Source organism: Bombina bombina, chromosome 1 (genome assembly GCF_027579735.1).
Source record: "Bombina bombina isolate aBomBom1 chromosome 1, aBomBom1.pri, whole genome shotgun sequence".
In the NCBI taxonomy this organism is placed as follows: Eukaryota; Metazoa; Chordata; class Amphibia; order Anura; family Bombinatoridae; genus Bombina; species Bombina bombina.
In genome coordinates this window covers 1,105,606,478-1,105,623,525 of record NC_069499.1, presented here as the reverse complement: position 1 = coordinate 1,105,623,525, position 17,048 = coordinate 1,105,606,478, and positions in this window count along the sequence as shown.

The following is a 17,048-nucleotide window of genomic DNA, read 5'->3' as shown; positions in this document are numbered from 1 at the left end:
TATTTTGTTTTCACTTTGTTCTGCTTTATCCGGTCTGTACTATTTACTGTTTGTATTTTGAGTGTTCATGGTTTGGAGACTCAGTGCCCGCCTGAAGCAATGGTAGTTATTTGTAAATAGCTGGTGCAAAGAGTGTCTTGACAGGCTAGATTTAGTACCACCTATTGCAGTTAAGGGCCCTCCTGCTCACCGCATTTGCAAACCTATCCAAGATGCAGCAGCCACTTTAACGCTGACGATGTAAACCGCAAATTACAACTCCCATAACACATTACATTTCATTATTATTCCCTATACTGTAATATCCGCCTAGGTTTACATTATTAGCCTTTAGGTATCTCCATTGCAAGTTTAACCGAATTGCCTATCTGATATAATTGTTGATGCCTTGTGTTATGCTTGTTTTCTTCTTGATATAATACTCTTCACACAGCAGGAAAGTTTGTTTTTTTTATCCCCACCATAGCGTAAATAATGCTCTACAAATAGTATAAATCAACAGGCACTGGTATCTTTAAACACCTCCATGGCAGTATACAACACCTTCTGTAGAAAATAACAATGTATGTGTACCTCCTCTCACCCCTTAAACCTCACTAATTTGTCTTTGGCCATGACAGATGAAAACATACACTTGTTAGTGCAGCTAGTTAGATTCTGGGAGTTGAATTGCATGAACTACACACTTCACCTCATACTCAGTTTGTCATGTCAAAAGAGTAATCATTTTTATGCATCTATGGCCCTGATGTCCACCCACTTCTAGATCTTTCCTGGAGAATCTGAAAAACCTAATTCGACAGCTATAGTTTAAACTATATACCCACAACCATGTCTACGCTTGATAACATATAGTGGTACTCTAATAACTCCTGCTGGTATCTATAAAATGAAGCGGTAGGAGATGTGCCCCTCATTTAATAAATTAATAGAACTCCAATACAATATCATACAACAGTTAGGTCAGATATGCCTCCTTAACACTACCTCTCTTACTATACCTCAGCAGATATGTTGCTTAATTGATTGCTTAGGCTTGTTTATCTTATAACACTGAACAACATATATTGTTCTTTTAACGTCTCTCACGAGCAATATGTTGATATATCGTAAACTTTAAAAGTCTTCACCAATATACATGGCCCAGCACTATTACTGATCTAATATTGTACTAATGTTGACACGTTGTGCCATGGATTACTATGCGAGGCACGCAGGAATGTTATTTATATGACTGTATGCACTTGCTGTGTTCCCCCCATCCCTTACCACTCTACCCTTCCTTCTCCCCTGACATCCCCCCCTCCCCCCCCCTTCTGTCTCCCCTGTTTTATGTTTGTTTGGTTGTTTGTTAATAACGTCAAAACCCCCAATATTGTGGTGCAAACCCATGTCTACTAGATTGACCTATGGTAAATTTCAAAGCTACATGTATGTTATTGTATGACACAACATGGTTGACCTATGGCAAATTTCAAAGCTACAGATATGTTATTGTATGAAGTCGCAGCTGCTTGTCTTGTTATATCTGCTTCTTTTTTGGCTCACCCTGCGAGGCGGGCTGATGATGCACCTTGTAACTTTGCACCCTTTATTGGTTATAAATAAAAGTTAAAAAAAAAAAAAAAACACAATGCAACTTTAAAGGGCAGATCGGCACCTGCTCACATAGTCTTAAAGGGACAGGCACACACACGCACAGTTTTAAAGGGAGCAATAACAGTTTGGATTTGGATGCAATAAACACAACCTAATTAAAAAAAAAAGAAAAAGAAAGAGTGATAGGAGATAAGAAAAAGAAAGAGTGATAGGAGATAAAGCGCAAAAAATGCTTAAACCTTTTAAATATAGACCTCTATAAGAGGGATATGCTCAATAGCAATATTTATCTAATACTAAAGCGGGTTTTGGGGTAATCTAGCCAAGACTAATAAAGATTATTTTGTATCTTATACAGATGACAGGATAAAATATATAAGGAAGTACAATTGCAAATGGCAGAATAAAAATGAAAATTAATTTATTATGTTAAACGTTTAAGCATTTTTTGCGCTTTATCTCCTATCACTCTTTTTTACTTAATATTGATATCCTAAGGGGGAATATCACAGGAGATTAGGCCTACCTATTCTGGAGATTAAAAAAAACCCTCAAACTCAAAATAATTATGGTTGAGGAGGAAATTGGTTACATCAATAACAAAATCGCGAAACTCTTCACTCAAATTGGAATATTGCGTCAGTACTGTGTTTAAGGCCATCACATGTACATGTGGGATAGAAGAGTATAAGGCACTAACATCTACTGTCAGCACACAGTAGGATTGTTAGGATATGTTTAGTTGTTTTAGAGAACACTACAATTACAGCTTACTGCTTTATGCAGGACCACTCAGTCTCACACCTTACCTCGGATTCCCACAGATTTAACTTAAGGGAACCCTGATATGCTCATTGATCTGAGGGTCACTACAGCAGGGTAGCTGAGTGAAAACGGAACCTTCACGCAACAATAACTGCTTGTAGCAGATAAGAGAGTAAGTCTTATAGGAATGTGACTTCAGCAGTAGTGAAAGAGTTAATTAGTGCAGGTGCCTTAATTCAAACAGTCTAGCAGTGAAAATAGTTTATGCAGCAGGCTTTAGCAAACACACTGAAATTCACACAGAACTTTGATAAATGTAAACCATACTTTGATAATGAATAGTAGTAATTTCCAGAGTTGTTCAATCAGAGTAATATAAGCTGTGTTTAACTGATGAAACAGATACACTTTAAGTTAAAGCAAACAGTTCATTTCAAGCACAATAGAGGTTAATTGTTGTTAAGTTTGAAATATGCTTAGGCAGTCCGATAATGAATAATGGTAGTTGTAATAATCTTTGTCACAGTTATATGTTTGCAATTTGGTAAGTAGCAGTAAGAGGTTTAGTGCATATTTGATATCTGAAGCGTATATGAATATCCAGCAAGTGAAAGTTTTACAAATAATATATATAGCAAGCGTAAGTGTAATGAGGTTGCAGCAATACACACAGTTCATAGAATGCAATATATACAGACCAGTATTATTGGAGATGATGTTAGCACAGAGCAATACAGTTACCAGACAGCAACAAGTCCCAGCGGTATCACAGAGAGCCTGGCTGAGAACCGCGGCGGGAGAATGACGGGCGTGACGTCACACGCTGCAGGGAACAACCTCAATACAGGAGAGAGACTGAGAAATCTCTCAGAGAACAAACGGAGCAAAACTTCAGGCACAAAAGAGAATCTGCAGGTTGATTCGAGTAGGCAGAAACTCAGGGTGAGCAATAAGTTGAAAATACAAAGTTGTATAAACGGCCAGGTCTCTTCTGAAGCAGCTTGACACTGAGCAACAAATTACCAAGCAATGAGTTCTGTTGGGAGGAGCCTTAAATAGGGGTAGTGAGTTCACATTCTTAAAGGCACAGTGTGAGAAGAGATAAATCCCTGACAGGACACCCCCCCAAGGAGCCGCTCCGCGGATCAAGGACCAGGACGATCAGGATTTCTACGATGAAACAAGGAAACAAGACGTGGTGCAGAGACATTATTGGAAGGCTCCCAAGAGTCCTCCTCAGGACCAAACCCTTTCCAACTGACAAGATATTGAAGTTGATTACGATGGTAACGAGAGTCTAGGATAGACTCAATCTCATATTCCATGCCATCAATGACTGAAGGATCCACCGGGTCATTCTGAGTCGTGTCTCTGATTGTACTGTACGGTTTCAAAAGAGAAACGTGGAATGTGGGATGTATCTTTAGAGAGTCTGGTAGTTTAAGTGTTACAGCATTAACATTGATGACCTTTTGTATTGGATAAGGCCCTAAATATAGAGAAGCGAGTTTTTTGGATGGAACTTGTAAGCGTAAATGTCTAGTGCTTAACCAGACTTTGTCACCAATCTTGTAAGCTGGGGGCTTGGATCTACGTAGATCGTAATGGTGTTTCTGAACAGCCTGAGCCTCTAGTAAAACTTCTTTCAATGTTGTGAAATTGGTGGCAATGGTGTTAACAAGATCATTAACTATAGGCATGTCGGAATTGTTGATCCGATTTGGGTAGTATGAAGGATGAAATCCGTAGTTGATGTAAAATGGTGTCATTTTAGTTGAGGAATTTACGGCATTATTATGGGCAAATTCTGCAGTAGCAAGTAGAGAATGCCAGTTATCTTGTTGTTGAGTGCAGTAGCAACGAAGGTACTGCTCTAATGTTTGGTTTGTTCTTTCAGTTTGACCATTCGTTTGTGGATGATAAGCGGTACTCAAACGTTTAGTAATGTTAAGAGAGGAGCACAGTTGATTCCAAAACCTTGAGGTGAATTGCGTACCTCTATCTGTGGTAATTGTTTCAGGCAGACCATGTAGTTTTACAATATGGTTCAAAAAAAGTGAAGCAGTTTCTGAAGATGTAGGCAATCCTCTATGTGGTAGGAAATGTGCCATTTTAGAGAATAAGTCCACTACTACTAATATGGTGTTATAATTAGCTGATGAAGGTAGATCAACAATAAAATCCATAGCAATTGCTGCCCAAGGTCTGTCTGGTACTGGTAAAGAGAGAAGGTAACCATAGGGACTCTTATGCTGATGTTTCTTAGTTGTACATACCATACAGGAATCAATATACTGTTTAATAGTATCATTCATCTTTGGCCACCAGTAATTCCTTTTAATCAAATGAGCAGTTCTATGAACTCCAGGATGACCAGCCAATAAAGAGTCGTGAGCAGAGGTAAGTATCTCATTCCTGAGAGAAGGAGGTATATATAATAGAGTGCCATGGTAGTATAAGTTGTCTGAATGTTTTAGTACATCCAAATGACCCAAAGATGAATCATCCTTCAAATGTTCTTGTAAGATGGTTTTAAACTCAGTTGTTAAACAAATAATTCTATCCGGAGGTATGATAGATGAAGGAGAAACCACATCAGTAGGACGAGGGTCTTTTCTAGAAAGAGCATTAGCTTTCATATTTTTGGATCCTGGTCTATAAGTAATGACGTAATCAAAACGAGAAAAGAACAAACTCCATCGAACCTGGCGAGCAGTAAGGGTCTTGTTTGATTTTAAATATTCTAAATTTCGGTGATCAGTATAGATGGTGATTGGATATGTTGCACCCTCTAGGAGGTGTCGCCAAAACTCCAAAGCTGATTTGATTGCAAGAAGTTCCTTATCACCGATTCCATAATTAATCTCTGCTGAACTCATAGTTCTAGAATAGTAGGAGACAGGATGCAAAGGTTCTTTTTCAGAACGTCTTTGAGATAAAACAGCCCCCACAGCAAACTCAGAAGCATCGACTTCTAGCGTAAATTGACATGTGGGATCTGGAAATTGTAAAATAGGGGCTGAAACAAATTTAGTTTTTAGAGTATTAAAGGAATGATCAGCATCTTGATTCCATACAAACTTAACTTGCTTACGTGTTAGCGTAGTGAGAGGTCTGACAATAAGAGAAAAATCTTTAATGAACTTTCTATAAAAGTTCGCAAAGCCAAGGAATCTTTGAACATCTTTTTTATTACGTGGAATAGGCCAATTAGTGATAGCTTCTACTTTGCTTGACTCCATTGAAATTCCAGCTGGTGAGATGCAATAACCAAGGAATGATATGGTGTTTGTATTAAAAATACATTTTTCAAGCTTTGCATATAGATGGTGTGCCCTTAAACGTGTCAATACTTGTTTGACATGTACAATGTGAGCCTGAAGAGAATTTGAGTAAACCAAGATGTCATCCAAGTATACGACAATACAAATATCTAATAAATCATGAAAGACATAATTTATAAAACATTGAAAAGTCGCTGGGGCATTGCACAACCCAAACAGTGTATTCATACAAACCGTATCTAGTACGAAATGCAGTTAACCATTCATCCCCTGCCCTCATCCTAATCAAATTGTAAGCACCTCTGAGGTCAAGTTTAGTAAAAACTGTGGCACCTTGTAAACGTTCAATAAGTTCAGGTATGAGGGGCAGGGGGTATCTGTTCTTTTTTGTGCATTTGTTCAACTGTCTATAATCGATGATGGGTCTAAGACTGCCATCCTTGTTTTTTACAAAGAACATTGCTGCAGCTGCAGAAGAGGTGGAAGGTCTAATAAAGCCTTTTTTCAGGTTATCATCTAAATATTCTTTTAAATGATTTAATTCTGGCTGTGACAATGGATATATATGTCCATATGGTATGGAGCTTCCAGGTATAAGATCAATAGGACAGTCATAGTCTCTGTGTGGAGGTAAAGACTCAGCCTCCTTTTTGTCAAAAACATCAGCAAATTCACTATAACATTCTGGTAACTTATGTTCAGTGATATGACAAAGTGTGTGTACCCCAAAACAGGATTGTTTACAGTGGTTTGAATCAAAAACTACTGATGCTGTGGACCACGATATAGTGGGATTATGCTTTATTAACCAATTCAGTCCAAGGATTAGTGGATAAACAGAAGATGGAAGAACATCAAAACAGATAAGCTCTGTGTGTCCTGAAGGGGTAACCACTTTGAGTGGGATAGTGTGGTGAGTTATGGGACCAGAGCTAAAGAATGAACCGTCAACCAGACGAATAGCTAATGCAACACTCTTCTTTATTAGTGTGATGTGATTATTAACAACAAAAGTGTTATCAGCAAAATTCCCAGAAGCCCCAGAGTCAATTATGGCCTGAACGTTTATCTTCTGATGGGACCACTGTAAGGAGACATAAATAGATAGATGAGATTTTATGCTGTCAATCAAATTAACTGTATGGTTATTGAATGAAGTCTTACCCTTCTTTTGTCGAATCAGAGAGGGACAGTCCTTAACTGCATGGTTCTTTTCAGCACAGTATAAACATAAGTTTAGTAGCTTACGCCTAGCTTTCTCCTCAGGTCTCAAGGGTCCCCTGATAACTGCAACATCCATGGGTTCTTCTATGGGTCTATTGAATGCTGTGGAAGGAGTTGAGTGATGATAATTGGGGTTTCTTCTGGGGGTAGTCTCTGAATAAGATCTCTCTGACTTCCTTTCCCTAAGTCGACAATCTATGCCAATAGAGAGAGTCATCAATTCATCCAAATCCTCTGGAATCACACCCCTTGCCAACTCATCCTTAACTGCATCATTGAGTCCCAGACGGAACTGATTGCGTAGAGCAGGAATATTCCACAGGGTGTCAGGAGCCCATCTTTTAAATTCAGTAATGTAGTCTTCTACCATTCTTTTGCCCTGCCTTAGAGACCTAATGGCAGTTTCAGCAGTATTTTTTCTATTGTGATCTTCATATAAGAGAGACATAGCAGAAAAAAATTCTTCTAGGGAATTTAGGATAGGATCATTTTTTTCATAAAAAGCATTGGCCCAAGACCTGGCCTCACCTCTGAGAAATGAAATTACAGTTAGAACTCTAATCCTGTCAGTTGGGTATGACTTAGGTTTCATAGTAAAAAGCAGAGTGCAGGAATTCCTGAAATCCCTAAACATAGCTCTATCCCCAGAGAACTTTTCAGGTGGACTAACAATGGGTTCTGGAGTTGACTCAACATTAGGAGTTTTGTTAGCAAGATGATTATTAATAAAAAAATTTATACTCTGATTCTCTAGTTGTATATCCCTTAAGCCTTGAATCATGTGATCCATACTCTGAGCTAAAGATCCAACTCTCCTGGACAGTTCACTTACATCCATGATTTTAGCTGTTAGTAGTATTCCTTTTTTAAGGCTTGGTAATATGTTAGGATATGTTTAGTTGTTTTAGAGAACACTACAATTACAGCTTACTGCTTTATGCAGGACCACTCAGTCTCACACCTTACCTCGGATTCCCACAGATTTAACTTAAGGGAACCCTGATATGCTCATTGATCTGAGGGTCACTACAGCAGGGTAGCTGAGTGAAAACGGAACCTTCACGCAACAATAACTGCTTGTAGCAGATAAGAGAGTAAGTCTTATAGGAATGTGACTTCAGCAGTAGTGAAAGAGTTAATTAGTGCAGGTGCCTTAATTCAAACAGTCTAGCAGTGAAAATAGTTTATGCAGCAGGCTTTAGCAAACACACTGAAATTCACACAGAACTTTGATAAATGTAAACCATACTTTGATAATGAATAGTAGTAATTTCCAGAGTTGTTCAATCAGAGTAATATAAGCTGTGTTTAACTGATGAAACAGATACACTTTAAGTTAAAGCAAACAGTTCATTTCAAGCACAATAGAGGTTAATTGTTGTTAAGTTTGAAATATGCTTAGGCAGTCCGATAATGAATAATGGTAGTTGTAATAATCTTTGTCACAGTTATATGTTTGCAATTTGGTAAGTAGCAGTAAGAGGTTTAGTGCATATTTGATATCTGAAGCGTATATGAATATCCAGCAAGTGAAAGTTTTACAAATAATATATATAGCAAGCGTAATACACACAGTTCATAGAATGCAATATATACAGACCAGTATTATTGGAGATGATGTTAGCACAGAGCAATACAGTTACCAGACAGCAACAAGTCCCAGCGGTATCACAGAGAGCCTGGCTGAGAACCGCGGCGGGAGAATGACGGGCGTGACGTCACACGCTGCAGGGAACAACCTCAATACAGGAGAGAGACTGAGAAATCTCTCAGAGAACAAACGGAGCAAAACTTCAGGCACAAAAGAGAATCTGCAGGTTGATTCGAGTAGGCAGAAACTCAGGGTGAGCAATAAGTTGAAAATACAAAGTTGTATAAACGGCCAGGTCTCTTCTGAAGCAGCTTGACACTGAGCAACAAATTACCAAGCAATGAGTTCTGTTGGGAGGAGCCTTAAATAGGGGTAGTGAGTTCACATTCTTAAAGGCACAGTGTGAGAAGAGATAAATCCCTGACAAGGATGGATCCCATCTGATGTCTTGTATTGCCCTTAACACATGCTTAGTGTCACGAAGATAGCTAGGTAACATCTGTACCAAAGGGCAAAGAATAGCGTCCAGCCATTCAGATGTGTGCTTGAATAGGGAACCTATTCCACTAACTGTCAGACGTCCTTTAACATCCGTTAAGGATTTATGCACCTTCGGGAGATGGTGGAAGACTGGAATGACTGGGTGGAAAATCAAAAGTACTACGATCAATAAACCCTTTCTCCAGACCATCATCCAGAAGGTGCATCAAATGCACTTTGTATTTCATGGTTGGATCAGCTGGTAAAACAGAGTATTGGGTTATATCTGTAAGTTGGCTCACAAGAGCTGCTGGTGCAACGCCGCCCCCTGCAGACTTGCCGCCAATCAGCCGCCAGCAGGGAGGTGTCAATCAACCCGATTGTGCTCAATCGGGTTGAATTGCAGCGATTCCTGTCCGCCTCATCAGAGCAGGCGGACAGGGTTATGGACCCATAACTTGTTTTTCTGGCGAGTCTGAAGACTAGCCAGAAACACGGCCCTTCAAGCTCCATTTGGAGCTTGATAGATAGGCCTCATTGTCTCAGACTTTGTTGTTTTTATTGAATGTCAGATCTCTGAGATATTTCTCTATTATGGGGCCCCGGTTGTGGATTTGGATAAAAGGTAGAGGGTTTTTTATAACCCACAAATTGTTCTACACTAGTGTGTGGTGTATCAACAATGGTTTCGTTTGCAAGTCTGTCTAGTGAAATAACATCACATGTTTCAGAAAAACCCAAGTTAGTATTCAAATTGATTCTGGCTATGCTGTTATGTCGTATGTCACTTAGATCAGTTAAGGATTGTGCAGCCAGAAAAATGTTTTTTTTTTAAACTAATGTTGCAAAACAAACGGTTTACATCAATCATAGTTTTAAACAGATTGAATCCTGTAAAGGGCACAAATCCTAAACCCAAACTAATCAGCTTGACCTGTCATACACTGAGAGGGTATCTGTTCTGCTGCCCTAGAATCGCCCCTCCCCCTTCCTGGTTCCTTGGGGCTACAGAAAAAACCTGCTCAATCTGGGTAGTGTCAGAGTGGGAATGAGCATCCCCTGAAGCAGCAACTGCTGCCTGTTGGGTATGGTTTGTGGAAGACTGATATTTCCCTGGTTCTTTGGGTCTAGTAACTTGTGCACCTGAATCCTGGGTGCGTGTGATCTGTGAGTTTTTTTTCCTGATTTTGTTTCAGAATACCTGGCCTATGTTTGTTCTCTGATGTTTGGGGATTATGTTCTTAACCTGATTTAACGTCACTAGGTTAACCTAGATCCTTGGTTTCTATTTCTAGACCTTCCCCGACATCTATTTCTATTATGGTATCTGCGTGTCTGGAACCTCTGTGTTTTTGTTTAATCTTTTATTTATATCAAAGTATTCATTACAACAAAAACAGTTTTCCAACAGTAATTATACTCCAATAGTCATAAGATATTACATGATAAGTTCCTTAACAATCTCACAGGATCCGATTTCTGAAAGTTCACATGAAGAATTGTTTGTTCACACGAAATGATCATGTAGTAGATAAGACCTGATTATTTCTACGGCAAAAACATATTTCAACAGAATGTTCAACAGTATTTAAACTCTAGCAGTCACAGTAAAATACATGATAAGTTCTTTAGCAGGCCTACGGGATTCATTTGATCAGGGTACACATAGAAAAATCTATTCACACGAACCAATCCTGTAATAGTAACCACCTGTATATTTCTCTTGTCCCATCGCAGATCATGAGTTTGAGTAGGTCAACCAAGTGATTATGTCTGAGATGTACAGTTGATAAGGGGTCTGTGTTAGTTTGGGTCTAGTACAATCTGCCACTCATGTTCAACGTCTCTTCAGTCCCACCTATAGCTTGTATGATTAGAGGAGTATGTGTAACATCAGACATTCGAGAGTAATAATTGTCCTTATGTGTTGGGAGGTTGGATGGTGTGTTCCGACTTGCTTTGAGGGGAGGGCTCCATATATAACCCTGTAGTCAAACAAAGTAAAAGAGTGCCGTAAAGGGGACTCAGCTCTACCTGGTGTAGTAATAGGATTCCCAGAAATATAGCATTTCAGCGTAAAATTCCAATCTACCTATTTTATAGTAAAAAAATCTCTCCAGGGACAGGTTCGTCTCCATTTGTGTTTTCCACATTAACAGAGTTGGTGTGGACTCAGATTTCCACAGTCTAGGGATTATTTGTTTGGCACTACATATAGCTAACTGAAATAGGGATGTATGCTGCTTAAACTGGAATTTAGGTAAGATATGAAATAAATATATCAAGGGATCTAAGGCGATGTCGTGATTTAGTAACCTGCTCATTTCTTGGTTAATGTCTGTCCAAAATTTTAAAATCTTAGGGCATTCCCACCAAATATGGTAAAGTGTACCTTCTCCTGAACACTTCCTCCAGCATCTATCTGATGCTTCTGGGAATATATATTTTAATCTGTGAGGGGTGAGATACCACCGAAGCAAGAATTTATCATTCGTTTCTAGTAAAGTGGCTGAATGTGCAGATTTACTGGTATATCGGAAGATGTCAAGCCACTCTTCCTCAGAGAGTGTGTATGGAAGTTCCTTGTGCAAGGATACTATTGTGGAAGTTTGTTTGAAATCAGAGGGCGTGAGTAAAATTTGGTATAAGGTTGATATAGCATGCATTGGAGGTGAGCTGAGAGTGCAAAGTTCTTCTAAAGGGGTACAGTCTCTTGTCGTTTGGTGTTTAAGTTTGTGGGTGTGTATAAAGTGCTTAAGTTGTAAGTATTTAAACCAGTCGGTAAATTGTGTGATTCCCAATTCCACCAATTGTTGTTTAGGTATCAACTTGTTCGTCTCTAGTAGTGTATACAGTGGAAGAAGGCTGTCTAAACTGCTCTGTGATTTAGGCGTAGCTAGCATCCCCGTTGGGAAGTCAGGATTGGACAGAACTGTCGTCAGGGGGGAGGGAACAGTTGAAATATGTGGGTAGTTAACTATGACCCGGGACCATACGGCAAACGTTTCCCTTATTATAGGGTATATTTTTATCAAGGCTGGGTGATTCCCATTCGGTTGCCAGCAATATGCACCGAGTTGGGGGGATCCAGTCAAATCATGTTCTAATGTTATCCAAATTTTGTCGTGTTTATTAGGAATCGTGCACCAATCTATCAGTCTCCTTAAAAAGACTGCAGTTTGATATTTGACTACGTCCGGGACTCCTAAACCTCCGTATGTTTTTGATAGATAAAGAGTAGATCTAGCTATTCTTGGGGGTTTCTTTTTCCAGATGTATGAGTTCATCACGGATTGAAGTCTATTAAGATAGGTGTCTGAAAGTGGTATAGGGACAGTTTGGAACAAATAAAGAATCTTAGGGAGGATGGTCATTTTGGCTACCCCTATCCTGCCCAACCAGGATATATTTTTATTTAGCCACAATGATGTATCCTTAGCTATAGTATGCAGGAGTGGTTCATAATTTAATTCATATAGTTGCTGAACAGTGCTAGCAAGGTGAACACCCAAATATCTTAGTGAGGACCTCTGTATTTGATATGGTACCTGGGAACTGAGTGCTTGAATGTCAGTCTCATTTAAATTTATGGGGAGTAATTCAGATTTATGTTTGTTAACTAAATAATTGGAACGACGGCCGAACTCCTCCAGTGTGTTCCGTGCCGCAGAGAGAGATGTAGTCGGGTGAGTTAATGTCAATAGTAGGTCGTCTGCATAAAGTGCTAATTTATGGTGGGTGGAATTTATAGTGAGTCCAGTTATTGCAGGGTTGTCACGTAGTTTGGTAGCGAGGATTTCCATTGAAAGAACAAATAGCAGGGGCGATAGAGGACACCCTTGTCTAGTGCCGTTTGAGATGGGGAAGGGATTGGAAAGTGTACCATTAATTTTGATCTTGGCAGTGGGGTTAGTGTAAAGGGCTAGAATTTTCTGAATAAAACTATCTGGGAAGCCAAATTTCTGTAGGGTAACTTTTAGGAAAGTCCAGTCTAGTCTGTCGAAAGCTTTTTCAGCGTTGGTCGAAAGTAAGATAAAGGGAATGTCATGTATGGTTGCATGTTGTATTAAATGTAGGACTTTTATAGTGTTATCTTTAGCTTCCCTCTGCGGCACGAAGCCCACCTGATCCGGATGAATCAGTGAAGGTAGTATTTTATTAATTCTGGTGGATAGTATTTTAGCATATAGCTTTACATCTATATTCAGGAGAGATATTGGGCGGTAGTTTGATGGAATAGTTGGGTCTTTACCTGGTTTCGGTATAAGTGTAGAGGGTAGGCCGTGAGATTCATCAATATAATTAAAAACTGAAAGTAGGGTAGGTGTGGGATCAAAAGATGTTTACATTTTTTGTAATAACCGCTAGTGAAGCCATCAGGCCCAGGGCTTTTCCCCTGTTTTAATGAATGTATAGCGTTGGCAATCTCCTCAGCCGTTAATGCTGAGTTGAAGGGGTGGAGGTCTTCTTCTGGTATTGTAGTTAATGTGACAGTATCTAAATACTTTCGACATTCGATATAATGTGTTTTATTATTCCTGTGTGGTGTTAAGTTATATAGCGCAGTGTAATAGTCTCTAAATATTTCTGTCATCCTCTGAGTCTCTACCGTCATTCTACCAGAGGGGTCTTGTAACGTAGTAATGTAGTGGGCTGATTGTTTTGTTTTAAGTGCTCTTGCTAAAAGTTTTCCAGGCCTATTTCCCTCTAGGAGAAACCTCTGTTGCAATTTTAGTGCTTGTTTCTGGGCTGCCAATTCTAAAAAATTTTGAAGTTTCTGCTTAGCTTGATCCCGTTGTAATTTTAGGGATTCATCATGCAAATTGTTCTTATATAAGTTCTCCGCATTTTGATAAGAAGCGGTAAGATCCGCTTGTTGTGATCTGTTGATTTTATTTTGCAAAGCTTTAATTTTTATCATTTCACCCCTAATGACACACTTATGAGCTTCCCATAGTGAGAACGGGTCTATGTCTGGAGTGTTATTGTGCTCAAAGTAGTCCACTATTGACTTCTCTACTTGTTGTAATATCGGTACTTTGTTAAGTATGGTGTCGTCAAATCGCCATTGAAATGGTTTAAAAGGGAGTGAGGACCAGTGTATCTTGCACAGAACTGCAGAATGGTCAGACCAGCTAGTCGCAGTAATGTCAGTAGAAGCCACCGAGGAGATGGTGTTATGGTCTACAAATATGTAATCTATTCGGGAATGGGTGTTTTGTGGCGCTGAGTAGAAAGTGAATTTCCTATTAGTCGGGTGCCGGACCCGCCAAGCGTCATGTACTCCTAATAAGGTCAGATCATCCCTAATGGACCTAAGTGATTTTTTCGAAACCAGTGATTGTGTAGTAGAACTGTCTAGCAGTGGGTTCAGCGGTGTGTTTAAGTCACACCCTACAACGAGGGACCCTTTGTAAAAGGCTAAAATGTTATTAGATATCTTACGAAAGAACGAAGCTTGGTGTGTGTTTGGGGCATAAATATTGACCAACGTAATTGGTTTCCCTTGAAGTAATCCTCCCAGGGCCAGATATCTCCCCTCATTGTCTCTATCTGTTTGTTGAACGTGGAACTGTAATGAATTATGAAGTAAGATGCTGACTCCTGAAATCTTCCTGGTCGGGTGACTGCTATGGTAGTGTCTAGTGTATGTGGATGCAAAAAACCCCGGTTCTTGCCCTTCTATATAGTGCATCTCTTGTAAAAATAGGATGTCTGCCTGTTTGTGTTTAATGTCAGTAAATGCTATACGTCTTTTATGAGGTATGTTGAACCCTCTTACATTTTGCGTCATACATACAATCGCTGTCTTGTCAGTCATTACCTATTTTGTAGATCAGTACCTATCTGACTGCTAGGTCTCCCTATGAGGTTGCAAGAACTATTCAGAAATAGTGTGAAAGATGCATATGCTTGGAGTTTGTTGGTTATGGATAAACAGAGTGTAAACAGAAGTATCAATAATAACAATACTAATTCAAACATAAACCACAAAAACAATAACATAAACAATAACAAATAACAAATAGTTTGACATGTCATGTCACAATTCAGGGGGAAAATTAGTTTGCCCCTAGTAAAGACTTATAAGTAAATAGATGAACGGTTACAAGGACATTGTTACAGTTATCAACTATCAGTGTAAAACTACTACAAATAGTTATGCAAGCATGTTCAGTCTCTTTACTTGAAAAGTCCAACAGATGAAGAATAGGCTAGTGTTCTTTTTGAAAAGAAAAAAAAGATAAAGATAATTTAACACTTATATAACATGGATTTATCTCACCCATTCGGTTCTTCTCAGCGTCATCCTGGGTTATCAACGGGTATAAGGTCTTGGGATTTCTTTGACCTTTTAGTTTTTTGCTGTTGCCATTGTGCTTTGGGAGGTCTCGCTGGTTTAATGACATTTCTGATTCTTTATCCTCTCTTGATGTTGCTGATTGAGGGGGGTCTGTCCCCAAGGCCGCACACAATTCTGGTATATCTTCCAATGTCTTACATGTCAGCTTATTGCCGCCATGGGAGATGTTAAGGGAGCATGGAAAGCCGCAACGATATGGAATTCCTTTAGCTCTGAGGAGCGCTGTCAAATGTTGATATTCTTTTCGCCTTTGCAGAGTACGAGGGGCCAAGTATGTGAATATTTGCAAATGGCAGTTCTGAAAGTTGATATCCTTAATTAGTCTTGCCGCTTTTAGGATGTCTTCTTTGGCCTGGAAATGTGTCAGCTTGAGAATAACATCTCTTGGAGGTGCTTGGTCTGAAGGCCTTGGTCTTAGGGCCCTATGAGCCCTATCCATTGATAGATCTGTAGTAGAAGTGGGGCCCAGTAGAAAAGAGAAGAGGCCTTTAAGGAATTCAGGAATAGTGTTGGGCAGAATTGTTTCTGGAATCCCTCTGACACGAAGATTTTGCCGTCGCTCTCTATTCTCTAAGTCTTCTAGTTTATCTTGCAGTTGTAAAAGCATTGAATCATGTACATTAGCTGTGGTCTGCAAGTTAGAGATTTCTTGATGTGTGAACTCATTATCCTCTTCCAGGGCTTCCACCCTGTTACCAATTTCTGACATATCCTTTCTTAAGTAGGCTAATTCTTCTTTTATACAATCTCGAACTTTGACAACTATGTTATCCAGGTCATTTTTAGATGGTATAGTGGCCAAGAAGGACTTAGTTATCTGTACAGAATCTTCTATATCACTATCTTCACTGTCTGAGGGTGACATCTCAGATCTCTGTGGTGTAGCATGCTCAGATAAAATAGACTGTGAGGCTTCTGCAGGCCTAAAGAAAGAGCTCACTGAGGCCTAGATTTAGAGTTCGGCGGTAGCCGTCAAAACCAGCGTTAGAGGCTCCTAACGCTGGTTTTGGGCGCCCGCTGGTATTTGGAGTCAGTGATTAAAGGGTCTAACGCTCACTTTTCAGCCGCGACTTTTCCATACCGCAGATCCCCCTACGCCATTTGCGTAGCCTATCTTTTCAATGGGATCTTTCTAACGCTGGTATTTAGAGTCGTTTCTGCAGTGAGCGTTAGAGCTCTAACGACAAGATTCCAGCCGCCTGAAAATAGCAGGAGTTAAGAGCTTTCTGGCTAACGCCGGTTTATAAAGCTCTTAACTACTGTACCCTAAAGTACACTAACACCCATAAACTACCTATGTACCCCTAAACCGAGGTCCCCCCACATCGCCGCCACTCGATTAAAATTTTTAACCCCTAATCTGCCGACCGCCACCTACGTTATACTTATGTACCCCTAATCTGCTGCCCCTAACACCGCCGACCCCTGTATTATATCTATTAACCCCTAACTTGCCCCCCACAACGTCGCCGCAAGCTACTTAAAATAATTAACCCCTAATCTTCCGACCGCAAATCGCCGCCACCTACGTTATCCCTATGTACCCCTAATCTGCTACCCCTAACATCGCCGACCCCTATGTTATATTTATTAACCCCTAATCTGCCCCCCACAACGTCGCCGACACCTACCTACACTTATTAACCCCTAATCTGCCGAGCGGACCTGAGCGCTACTATAATAAAGTTATTAACCCCTAATCCGCCTCACTAACCCTATCATAAATAGTATTAACCCCTAA